Consider the following 12,700-nt stretch of genomic DNA (forward strand, 5'->3'; position numbering starts at 1 on the left):
GTACTATGATCATAGGCTCAAGATCAACTATCATTATATTAAACACTATGAACTGAAACTTTGCTTGTCTCTCTGATTTTGATTAATGATTACAGAGTTTACAAGGGCTTTTAGGTTATTTAGCCTCTGGAAAGTGGGGGTATTGAAATATATTTCTCGGCTGATCACTAATAATCTCTTCTGCTTATTCACCTCTGGTATGCCCAGAGATCCGTGTTTGCCAAACTTTTAATGTTGCATTCCTTAAAAGACTTATGGCACATGAGTTATGTTCTCGGCACACTGATTTTGACTACGAATAACTCCGTTTACCTGATCAAAATATAGAGCTCACGGCGGGTTTGACCGGTCGACAGGGGAGGCTTACTCCTCCTAGGCACCTGATCCCACCTCCTATTGAATACATACTATAGTTCATTCTTGAAGCAAGTGTACACCGGATAAAGGTATAAGTGTCATATTCAAAAGTATTTTACTCGATGTTAAAAATCCAAGTTCTTCCAAATCCCAATCCTGCAAACGTTCTGGTCATGCAAGTGAATACCTTTCATCTAATAACCACTTGTCAGTGGCTTAAAGAATCGAAATGAATGAAAAACAAAATAGAACCTGTTGTACAATCAGACTGGTATCGAAAAATGTACTTTGGAATTTCCTCACGTGTTTCTATATTTAGAAACAACTGGTTTTGATATATAGCAATAATTCGCAATGATGCATAGCAGTAGTTATGGAAGTTTGATGCCTTATAAAATAATTGCAATACTTAAAAAATATTTTTTTTTAGCTATATCATCAAAACATACATTAAATTTAAAGAATATTAATGTTTTGCTCTGATTGCATCTATTTATAACAAGGACAAAGCCCTATTTAGGCTGAACTTGGGAATTACAGATAAAATATGCAGTTTGGTGCAGCATTACAACTTAAATGGAGATCAAAATTTTATGTAATGATATGAATTATAAAGATCAATTTAAGTTTTAACATATATATAAAATTCACTGATGACATTTCATATCTAATATATTAAGTAAGTAGTTGAAATTATGACCATAGTGAGTTTAACCAATATCTTGTTTACTTGATATTTTTATCTAAACATAATTTATAAGGTTTTATTTTATTGGTAATAAATAAATTTTACTGTAAATGAATATTATAAAGTCAATGAAAAAATGAAAAACATAAAACTACTGACATACCTTAAATGAAAAAAAAATATTACAAGATTATGAGAATGTTTGGAAGAGTTATATCCCGTAATGCCGCTCTTTATTCAAGTACGGGAAAACATGGCGAGCAGACGCGACATGCATCATATATTGCATTAGATGTGTCATTTCAGCGGTTTTTCGAACACTGCGTTTAGTGAATGCCATATATTTCAAATATATGAATGTAGGACGGATGTGTCTTCTCACTTGCGACGGTTACAATGCTCTGAACAACTTCCTGGACAGTATAGTAAATATTTGGACGTGCTGGGGGCAATCCTTCCGATGTTTAGAATTGTAATATTTCCGTGGACAATGGCATATTAAGACTAAGAATGTCAAAAGCATCGATCGAATTTTGGGTAACAATGGAGGAGAAATAAAGCTAGGTGCTGTCATTCAGACCACAACACAGAAAGATAAATCACAATGAGGGACAACCCCTACACTTTGTCAACACTGGTTGAGATCGTGACGGACAATGTACCTATGGTTGGATCAGGTAGGACCTAATTCTTAAACAAATTAAAGAAAATAAATATCATATATATGTATGTGTATCTATTTATGATTTTTACATATGTTTGTATTTCACTTGTGTATGTATACACAGTGACACATGCATACACATAACCCACTTTTCTGTGTCTGTATGGATATAGATCTAGGGAGTGAATTCTAATCTTGAATGAACAAACTTCACATATTGACTCATTGACTCAATAAACAGTAAACATGATAAAGGTGAACCTGGGCAGTGCATGTGTATCAGTCTCTTTCAACTTAACCACTCCGCCCCCACCCCCTCTGATATCAAAAAGTTTTTTAAAAAACATATATTTGTTTCTATCAAGAAGACAAAACATAGAAAAACCTAGATATGTCAACAATCAAAAAAGTTCATTAGGACATTACACTAGTATCTACTCTTGAAATTGGAATTACCTGATGACATGATAGAGTGTTATACACCCACACTCTTGTTTAGTTATAACCAAAACAATAATCACAAATTATTAATATTATATTAAAAATCATCAACATAATTAAAATGTTAGTGTATAAACTTGTAAAGATATATTTCTGTAAAAATGACTTATCAGGATATCTATTATCATGGTGTATATACATACAACCGCATGCATTATTTTGCATCAAGATTTCTTTTTTTGAATTTATGAAAGAAAGCAGTTTGTTTTAAAATCAAAAGAAATCTTTAAAAATATTTTTAAATACACTTTAGCATGTTTAGTGCAGATAGGTTCCCAGATGTTGACATTACTGTGGTAGTAACGTGCAAACAGAAAGTAAGTAGTTTTAGTCAGGATTTTTATTTTATTTTTCATACATGTATATCATCTATAAAATATTTAGGGTCAGCAGCAAAAAGGGAAACCGGAAACACACATTTTATCGTGGCCTTACTGTGATTGCACTAGTGTTGTAAGGTTTTGGATATGATAAATCATTAACTTTTGAAGCATTGTTTTCCATGTTTCAGGTCATACAGGATTTTCCAAGAGAAAAGGAACACAGAGGAGGTACTGTTTTGCTCAATCAACAACATGACTGATCAAAAGTCTGCTTGTCGTTCTACAAGAAGCACAGATAATAGTACTCAACAACATCATCCTTGTGAAAAGGCAAAGACAACGAACAGTGTATCAATCTCAAAACTCTCATAAGAATCATCATGCAAGAATGTTGAAAAAGTTCTGGCAATTTGAAATCATTCTTACAATTTAAGTTGAAGATCAAGTATGGACAGAACAGCTGATATATGTGTCTCAAAATATGACAGTATTTCTCATGATCTGCTGATATAAATAGTCATTTCAGGAATTGATGAAAATGGACTCCACCAAGAACTAGCAGAAAAAAGAACTGAATGAATGGTCTGTCAAGAACTTGAAAATGAAAAAGTCATTTCCAACTTTCATCAACCCAAAATATGATAAAATGTCATACTTATCTTTTGGTGTCTCTTTTGCTTATGCTGTCTGTTCTCTCTCACCACCTTCCTATTTTAGAAAAACTTATTACAAGTAATAAAGATGATTTCTTTACCACTTTCATCAACTCCCTTTTGCATACACGTATCTCTAAAAGTTGTCACCTGTGTTTCAGATCATTGATTTCAAGCATAATATACAACATCTATAAAATAAGTAATACATTTATTTGTTTTAATTGCATTATTGAATTTACGAAACGCATTACAAATGTCAAATGCAGTTATAAATCATTGATAAAGATCTAGGAACCGTAGCAAAAATAAGAATGATATTTAAAATTTATTTTATTTTACGGCGATTACAAACATGTTCTACAACTTATATTAATGCAGTTAATCGGGCGACCACATTACCATTTCACATATACACAATGGTAAATGTCTGCCTAAGATGTGAATTTTGAGGGAAATAAGAAAATTCATGCGCAAATGCTTCTTTTTATTTTCTTTATCACATCTTTGCTCTGTGGATGTTGACAAATTTTGAATAATCTTTCAGATGATAGATGGTCGCTGGACGGCAACTTGTTTTCGAAGTCGTGTATATTCTGTAAAAATACAAAGAAAGAATATATCATATAAAAAGGTTCAGTTAACTGGATATGAAACCAACTATAACTTACCCAAGCCTTCTAAATTTACTTTTGCAATAAAGATACCTTCTTAAAGTCTGGTCGACTAATAAAACTACCGAAACAAAAATACAGGAAAGAAATACAGCAGCAAAATTCGTTTACAAGGTTTCCAATTCATATCATCAATTTAGTACATATATTTACAAAAGGAAGAGAAAATTGTCGTTAAATGTAACGTCAATCTCCCTATTTGGTTCATCTGCTTACATGGGTGTTGGGTTAAAATCTGTCAAGAATGAACATCGAAAACAATTCAGCTGAGACACTTGAAATGCAATTGTTCTTATTATTACTATGTAATGCTGATTTTAGTGATAACCTGTACATGATCTTAAAAAAAAACCGAAAAGCGTCTTTCACCACATCAAGAACATTTGACATATGCACCGCTCATTAGTTACAATCTACATAGAAAATATATACATTGTTCACCATAGGATTTAATTTCAAGTAAACAAAAACCCCTGCCTCAGTAGTTTCAATGAATTGCCATACTAATTTCAGGTTTTAAAAAAAACTAGCTACTCATCCCGCATCGTCTGTTAAAACTAAACAGTTTTAAGATATTGAAATAATGGGTCCAAATGTCATCAAGCTTGATATATTTTGAAAGGGAGGCTTACTCCTCCTAGACACATGACCCCATCCCTTGTATGTGCAGGAGTCCGTGTTTGCCCACAAACACCTATATTCCTTATAGGAGTTATTAGATTGATCACTGTTCGTTGTCTTCACCTTTTATGCCATAGATAAACGGGAATACAAATTATATCCCAATGCAAATGAGAGGAAAGAATGAATTTAACAAGAAGTTAAGAGGATTTCCTGGGTCAATCATCTCACATCTGAAAAACATTTTGTTACATGTAAGGGTTGTAGAATAAAAGGTGTAGGTTTTGTCCGATCCTATGTGAGGCTATTAAGTTTTAGGGGCCAGACCCTTAGATAACGGGCAAGGATGAGACTAAAGTATATCCTTAATATTTCAAAAACTATAATGAATTTATCAAATATTGTTAAATAGAATTCATTTGTTTTAAGATTCTTCAACTACTGATATAATTGAAAGGATAGATTATTACCTAAGAATGAGTTTTCTAGGGGAAAAGCATTGAACTTTGATGCTTTCTATCTTTTAAAAAAATGTTATGTTGTAGAGCATCAAAGAGCAAAATGTTACTCTATACGATTGTTTTCTTCCATTGTCTGAAAGAATTAGGGGTAGGCGAGTAAAACAGAATATCCTAATTATCCCGAAACTGAAAACTATTTTTTAAACGTTGAAAAACACATCTTAAATGATAAACTCATTTGGATATATCGAGGTTTAGGGGCGAATCACCGAAATGATGGTCAAGTAAGATTCAAGTGTTTCTCAAGTTGCTTCTTTTGACATTTCCAATTACTAATCATGATTGTTTAACAACGTAATAGAGGAGCTAAAGGACATACTAGACGGTATAAATACTCGTTGCCCACAACTAGATCAGCTTCAGTTCTAATTTGTATATCTGAAAGTATCTTAGGAAGCTAGACAAGACATTGATATGGAATCGTTTAGGATGATGAAAGAGGAAGATGACGAACAGTGCTCAATCTCACAACTCTTATAAAGAATAGAAAATAGAGAGTTGGACAAGCACGGACACTGGATATACCAGAGGTGTGATTTAGTGTCTAGGTAAAAGTAACAATCCGTAGTCAATTCAGTGTGTCAAGAGCGATAGTATAGCATGTGTAGATGTGCAGAACAAACCCCGCTATATATAAACTTGCATGGATATGTACATATGTATGCAAGTGCAATACACTAACTTTGGAATCAGTCTAACTTTTTATGGTTAGGTTTATATTGAGACTCGCAATTGTATGGCATGGTAAAAATCACCAACCTGCACGAGCAACCATATATGCCTCCTTTTGATTGGACAATACCAACATGTCAATAACTATGATATAAAGCAAGGACGTAAACTGATGTATAATACCAATCCCTATGGACCTGTGTACTACAAAATGTAAACGCTCATGTGCATGCACGTAAGCAAGCATTGATTAATCTCATAAACTCTATAAAGATTTTGTATTCCTTATAGGAATCATAAGATCGATAACTGTTCATTATCTTAGCATTTTCACATGCAGACGGATAGACAGACGAAATATTATCAGAAAAGTTCATCTAACTTTGAACTTAGCTCAGATGATCAAAAGAAAAAATGGAATACATTTATATATCTATACCAAATACGTTTGTGTGGTTTTTGACATTTTGACATTTACAACCACTGACGACGAATATATTCTGATCAGAAAAAAACTTCCTAGAACTCAAATAAGCCAACATGTGATGTGAATTAAAACGCCATTTTATTTTGGAATTATAAAAAATATAGAAATCGTGCGAGAGTACATTGGAAGACGAAATAAGTTTTAAGGAAGAAGAGTATAGATGAGAAGCTAGCATTATCTCCTCCGTGCACTGATCAAGATGTGTAGCCACCAGAATAACCGGGGTGTTTTCGTCGCAGTAAGTACTTATTGTTTGCAACCAAAAGGTGAAGTATTCTGAAACCACATACTCAGTTGTCAATAAATTGAATTGAGAAATATGTTTGATAGATTGTAAAACGCTGATTATAGGTCATGAATACCACTATTTTCTTGAATATACAAAGCATTTCCATATGTCTACTATTTGCATACAAAATTGAAGTGTTTGCCTCCATATCATCTTCTTTGTAAGGTTTGATATGTAAAATATTTCACTAACAATATACACGATTTTAATTTACTTGTGACGGCAATTTATAATTGAAAAAATAGCAGATAATGTTATACGAATATGTCGTCAAATATGTTAGATATAATCAAGAGGGAACAAGAAAAGTTCAGTGACTTGTGTGTGGTACATGAAAGGCGAAGATAATGAACAGATAACGAACGGTGATCAATCTCATAATTTACTTATAAGCGTTATGAGATCAAGAAGCACGGCAAGTGTAAACGGTCGACAGGGGATGCTTACTCCTTCTAGGCACCTGACTTCACCTCTGGTATATCCAGGGGCCTGTGCTTGCCCAAGTCTCTATTTTTTATTCCTTACTGGAATTGTGAGATTGATCACACTATTCGTTTTCTGCACCTTTAACTACATCTTTAATTCAAATGAATTTAAGAACAATCTTTTAATTATTATGTGTTATATTTATTGACATTATATACAATAAATAAAAGAATAAAACTTGATTATTAGGAAATCACTTGGAACTCCGAATTAAATATTCCTTGTGTAACACCAATCATCTCTCTCCGTATTGGAAATTAGATAATGATTTTACAATTGCAATCGTAATCCCCCATGCCCATTAGCTGACCAAAGTCAAAATGAACGGTTGTTCACGATTTGAAAATTTGAAACTCATTATTGTAAATGTATTTTCAGTGAAAGAATTTAAGGATAAAATTATGAGTACATATGTTGTTGTTTAATTTCGTCAATCGCAATAATGAAAAACATAATGCAATAAACAATATTTGAATAATGGAGAGAAAAAACTGTTATATCGTAAACAATTGCCTGATTTGTTGGGCATTACCAGGTATTGCACAACCTAATTTCGGAAAACGTTTCAACCTTCAAGTTAAAGTGTATAAGGCACACAATTCCAAGAACAGTTCCAAACCACTCGACATCTGATATATTGTTTTACGTTCTTGTCTGTAACTATTCATTTATCATTACAAAAATTCGCAACAGTAACTTCCATAATCATTTCAGAAATTAAGAGCATCACAAATACCGTATTAAAATGCAATCTGTAAAATTGTTGGTCTCACGGGGATCCTTTGTTGAATGAGATGTATATAAATCACATAATTATAAATCTTCATGAAATTATAAGTATGGCCTAGCGAAAACTATTATAAGTGTAATCAATACTGAACCACTACACAATTTTATGTTTTAAACTAATCACAGCTTCTCGGTTTCTTTTTCATATTGCCGAAAATCCCCCGAAAATGTGCGATTGGTTGTCGATCTTGCCACATTCCATTCCGGACATTTCAATCAGGATAATTCAGCACTAAAATCGCGGATTGAAGAAACAAGCAGGCGAATTTCATTTATTCAACAATCGTTAAAACTTATTTATTCTGTACGCATCGATAAACAACGCATTTAATTTACTACGAAAAGTTAAGATAACAAACATTGGTCAATCTCATAACTCCTATCAGCAATGCAAAATAAACATGGGCCCCTGAATATATCAGATGTGGGATCGGGTGCTTAGGAGGAGTAAGCATCCACTGTCGACTGGTCACACCCGCCATGAGCTCTATATCTTGATCAGGTAAAAAGATTTATCCGTAGTCAAAATCAGTGTGCCAAGAACGGCCTAATAATCGGTATGTATCACGAAATACAGCATTTCACCCAATAATAGGTTGTATTGGTAAACTAGATTGTTATAAGGACCAAAGAATTTGGAAAATGCTTACTTTAAACAGAACTCTTGAAACCCCTGCACCATCAACTTGCTTGTCAGTAGGCTGCCTCGATTTAAAAACTGATCATACACAGAACAAGCTCTAATTGTGTATCAAATTAGTTGAGAGATATAAACACCGTATGCAGGTAAAATGGAATATTACTACATAAATATGGGAAGTTGAAGACGGAGAAGCTGAAATAATTCCGGTTGTCATAAAGTCGTGTTGTTAGTTTGCTTTAATATAAATTTTCAATGAAACACCAAAGCATAAAGCAGAAATATACGACTAGGTGATGTATTTTATTTCGAATTAACAGGGATATATTGAATCGACATATGAATGAAAATCATTATTGAATACTATTAGATAAAACGTCGTCGATGTCGTTCCATCTGAAGCTGCCACTTTAATCGAACAGGTCTAGATCCACCAACGTGTGCCTACCACTTAACTCTTGTATTTGCTATGTCATGGTACTTATCGAAAACGAAAGTCGATTTTAAGTTAGTTTCACATTTTCTAATCAAATAAAATTCTATAAAAGCAGACGGATTACACCTTTTAAATGAAACGATATTAAAGATTCAAGTACTAACTCTGTAGCAAGCGTTTGAGAGTTCATTAGTAAAATTTATTAATTTATAAATATAAATATTATATTGCTATGGGATGCTCCTCTTAGCAGTGCTATTGTTGTAGAATGTTTTAAATTTCGAGCTTGAAGAACATATTGTAGATGTTAGTTCTTTCGGGTTTTAGTACTGGAGTTCTATTTACATAAACATTAAATCACATCTTGCACATGCATGTGAGATTTAGATTTTGTACTAACAAGTGGGTTTCTGTAAATCAGTAAAATATACTTACTACAGTGTGTCCAGCCATCAAATAATGACGCTTTATCGTTTGAAAGATGATGACTGACTTCTTCATCCCAATCCTTTGACATATCAACAGCCAGAATGTAAAATGCTCTTGAACTTAGATAAACTTGATGACAAGCACAGTATACACTTTGTCCGGCAAAATCGAATATGCTCAAAGAATTCTGTATGTAATTCGAACAAAACAATTTGCGATTTGTTTTTGCCCTGTAAAACAAACAATTTTATAACAATACTTGCAGAGAAAACGAACACAACAAACAGTTTGCAATGTGTGGAGATGCCTTTTCCGAAACACTGCTTAAATGTTATAATGGGATATTTTTGTCTCCATGTATCATTCTTGTATACATGCTATTATACCACCATGCTTCTGTATCAGTATTCGTGGAAGTGCGCAAGGTTTACAATATGTGTTTATTGAGGTTGGAATATCAATAAAAATAAAAACTGTTCGCAATGTTTCGACTATTACTCGTCCAATTATGGTGCTCTTTAAACATTTTTCACTAACATTGAGACGTCAACAGCTCTACACGAAGTGACACAAATTCTTACTTATGTATGACGCTCAGGACCCTCGGAGTGAGGGTTCTGTAACGTGTCTAAGACTGTCGCGACACATGACACCTGTTTTAAGGTCACATTCGAAAGACCAGCGATGCACAATTTAAAATAGCAAGAGCTTAACTAATAATCAACCACAATCTATTTTTCCGTCTTAATTTAGATGCGACCATGACACAAGAGGGTATAGTGGTCTAGCCAATGATCTACTGGAATCATTGTGTTATAATTGGAATACACATATGCAATTAAAACGTCATATATAATTATATACATATTGACAGGTTCTGTATTCATATCATTTAGTTGCAACAAATGCTCCATAACAACTTATTTTCGTGATGGTAAGGTTTGCATCATCTATATGAAATAAGGATCTTGCCTAGGACCTGAAGTTAAAGTTCTTCTATATATATGTAGCTTTCGTGATCGTTAAGGATATGCATTCAAACGTCAGCTTCTCATATTCTTGTAGCAATTTTTCATTACCACATACACATTGTAATTACGTCTTTCAACTCAATAGATATACAAGAGCTTGTTCTGCGTATGGTCAATTTTCAAATCCAGACAGACTACTGACAAACAAGTTAATGGTACAGGGGTTTCAAAAGCCTGGTTTAAAGTCAGCATATTGCAATTTTCATGGTCATTAAACGACCTAATTTACAAATACATGTCAGTGGGTTAAATGCTGTCTGATGTATTTCATACTAATTGTTAGGCCGTTCTTTACATACTGATTTGACTATGAATTGCTCCATTTACACCATCAAAAGATAGGGCTCAAGGCAGATATGACCGGTCGACAGGATTTGCATAATTCTGACCGTTGAGGCCCTTGTAACATCAACGTATTTGTCAGAAGTCTGCTTTGATTAAGAAATGGAGCATACGCTAAACAATCTCTTGCGTATACAAAAACATCATATGCAAGTGGCAGTGGAATACTGCAACATTAATATGGTAACTTGATAATGGAGAAGCTGAAAATAGGTCATGATTGATCCTTAGCTAAACGCTCGGCATTTAGAACGGAGGTATCGTGTCTCGAAAGGCGTTGCCACGTGAATTAACCCTCAATGCTACGGCAGAGTCCTAAATTTGTGATAGTCATCTACAGCTGATGACGTCTCAAAAACAAATCAAACAAACAACCATAGGAACTGACTTTACATATCTACTTGTCGCAACTATGAACTTTTAATACATTTGATCTTTTAAAGGGTTATTTTTAATCGGCACGGGTGTTTTTGTGGGAGGTGGTGGAGGGGGATGGGAGTGTTCAAACAACTATTCTGTTCATGAATAGCCTTTAGCATTCATACCAAATGAAATTCTGTAAAGCTCCACATCTAAAATATTTCAATGATGAAAACATCCCCAGAAAATGTGAATACGTGTAAATGTATCTGATTAGTTAAATACATAAAACTATTGAACAGAAATGAACTGACAATAAAAGCAAGTATACAAAGTCATGGAAACAAAGGTATATTCTACAACATCTCATGATGTTAAAGAATCATCAAATGCATCATGCACTCCCTCCGATATATGCAGATATGACGAGCAGAGGTCCAGTCTCTCAAGGTGTCAGGCAAAGGCAGATCATGCTGTTGCAAAATAGATGTTGCCACACATGTAAAATCTTCCTCAATATCTTGGAAATTGTTTAAATACAAGTCTCTGTAAATTAGTCACTGCATTTTGTTGAACTGCATAGAAGTATTGTGAAGCACCTAAAATAGAAAAACAATCTATTATAATTGCATTTTAATACTATTTGACTTGTCAGTTGATGCATCTTGAGTCGTCAGTGTGTCGACCAAAAGTAGGTCACCGTGACCTACTTTTGGACAGTTACATTTAAATTTTCAGGTACTATTTGACTTAACATCATCAAACTTTGTTGATTGATGAATCTTGGTTAGTGAGAATGTTTGCCTGTTCTACAATGTATCAGAAGAGCGATTCTAGGCCCATGGGCCTCTTGTCATAAAGTGTTAGTGATGTGGCACAACAGATAACTCAGAGAAAGAGAGTAAATATATCTTAAATAGAGCATATCTGATCTCTTGTTTCTGTGGGTTGCTGAAGCCATCCAAGTCTGGAAACTGATACACCGTATTCAGAAAGCATTGACGCCCTTCTTTGATTGTTTCCAATCATTGGTAATTATTGGTCTAATAATTAGAAATACAGTGGCACGGTTACCTAACCATGAAGCTTGGACTTGAGGTGTACCAAGTTATTTGGTAAACGCAAAAATCTTTTGTTCGAGGCGTGGAACATGTACTAAGATACAATCAATCAACGGAACGGCATACTGGCAACTCAAAGCGTATGACAAACGGGATGTCTAAACTTCTCCGTCAACTTCCCTTATTTATCAATATTGTTTTCCCGTAGAGTTCCGGGTTAGAATAGGCCCTCAGTATCCCTTGCTTGTCGTAAGAGGCGACTAAAGGGGGCGGTCTATCGGATGAGACTGCAAAAACCGAGGTACCGTGTCGCAGCAAGTGTGGCACGATAAAGATTCCTTTCTACTCAAAGCGCCGAAACGTAGGCCTAAATTTTGCATTTTATCGAGAGGGACGTTAATAAATATAAAACCATTCAATCAACATTGTTTCATACCGATTGTTAGGTCGTTCTTGGTACACTAGTTTTCTCTACCGATTACTCCAGTTAAATGCATGTTCAAGACATAGGGCTCACGGCGGGTGTGACAATACTTACTTCTCCAAGGTACCTGACCCCACCTGCGGCATTGTACTGTTTATTGACCAAGAACCATACAGTTCATAGGTATAAATTATATACAACATCAAATTATACAATGAAATAGTAACAGAACATAATATATATCATACTGAT

General features: G+C 34.1%; 1 long non-coding RNA gene across 1 annotated transcript; it reads left to right on the forward strand.

Moving 5' to 3' along the window:
- Positions 1-3,394, forward strand: LOC130052648 (uncharacterized). The gene is made up of 2 exons (XR_008801011.1): positions 1-1,722; positions 2,722-3,394. It is a non-coding gene; the product is annotated as an uncharacterized LOC130052648 (long non-coding RNA).
- The last annotated feature ends 9,306 nt before the right edge of the window (positions 3,395-12,700 follow it).

Source organism: Ostrea edulis, chromosome 3 (genome assembly GCF_947568905.1).
Source record: "Ostrea edulis chromosome 3, xbOstEdul1.1, whole genome shotgun sequence".
NCBI classification, from domain to species: Eukaryota; Metazoa; Mollusca; class Bivalvia; order Ostreida; family Ostreidae; genus Ostrea; species Ostrea edulis.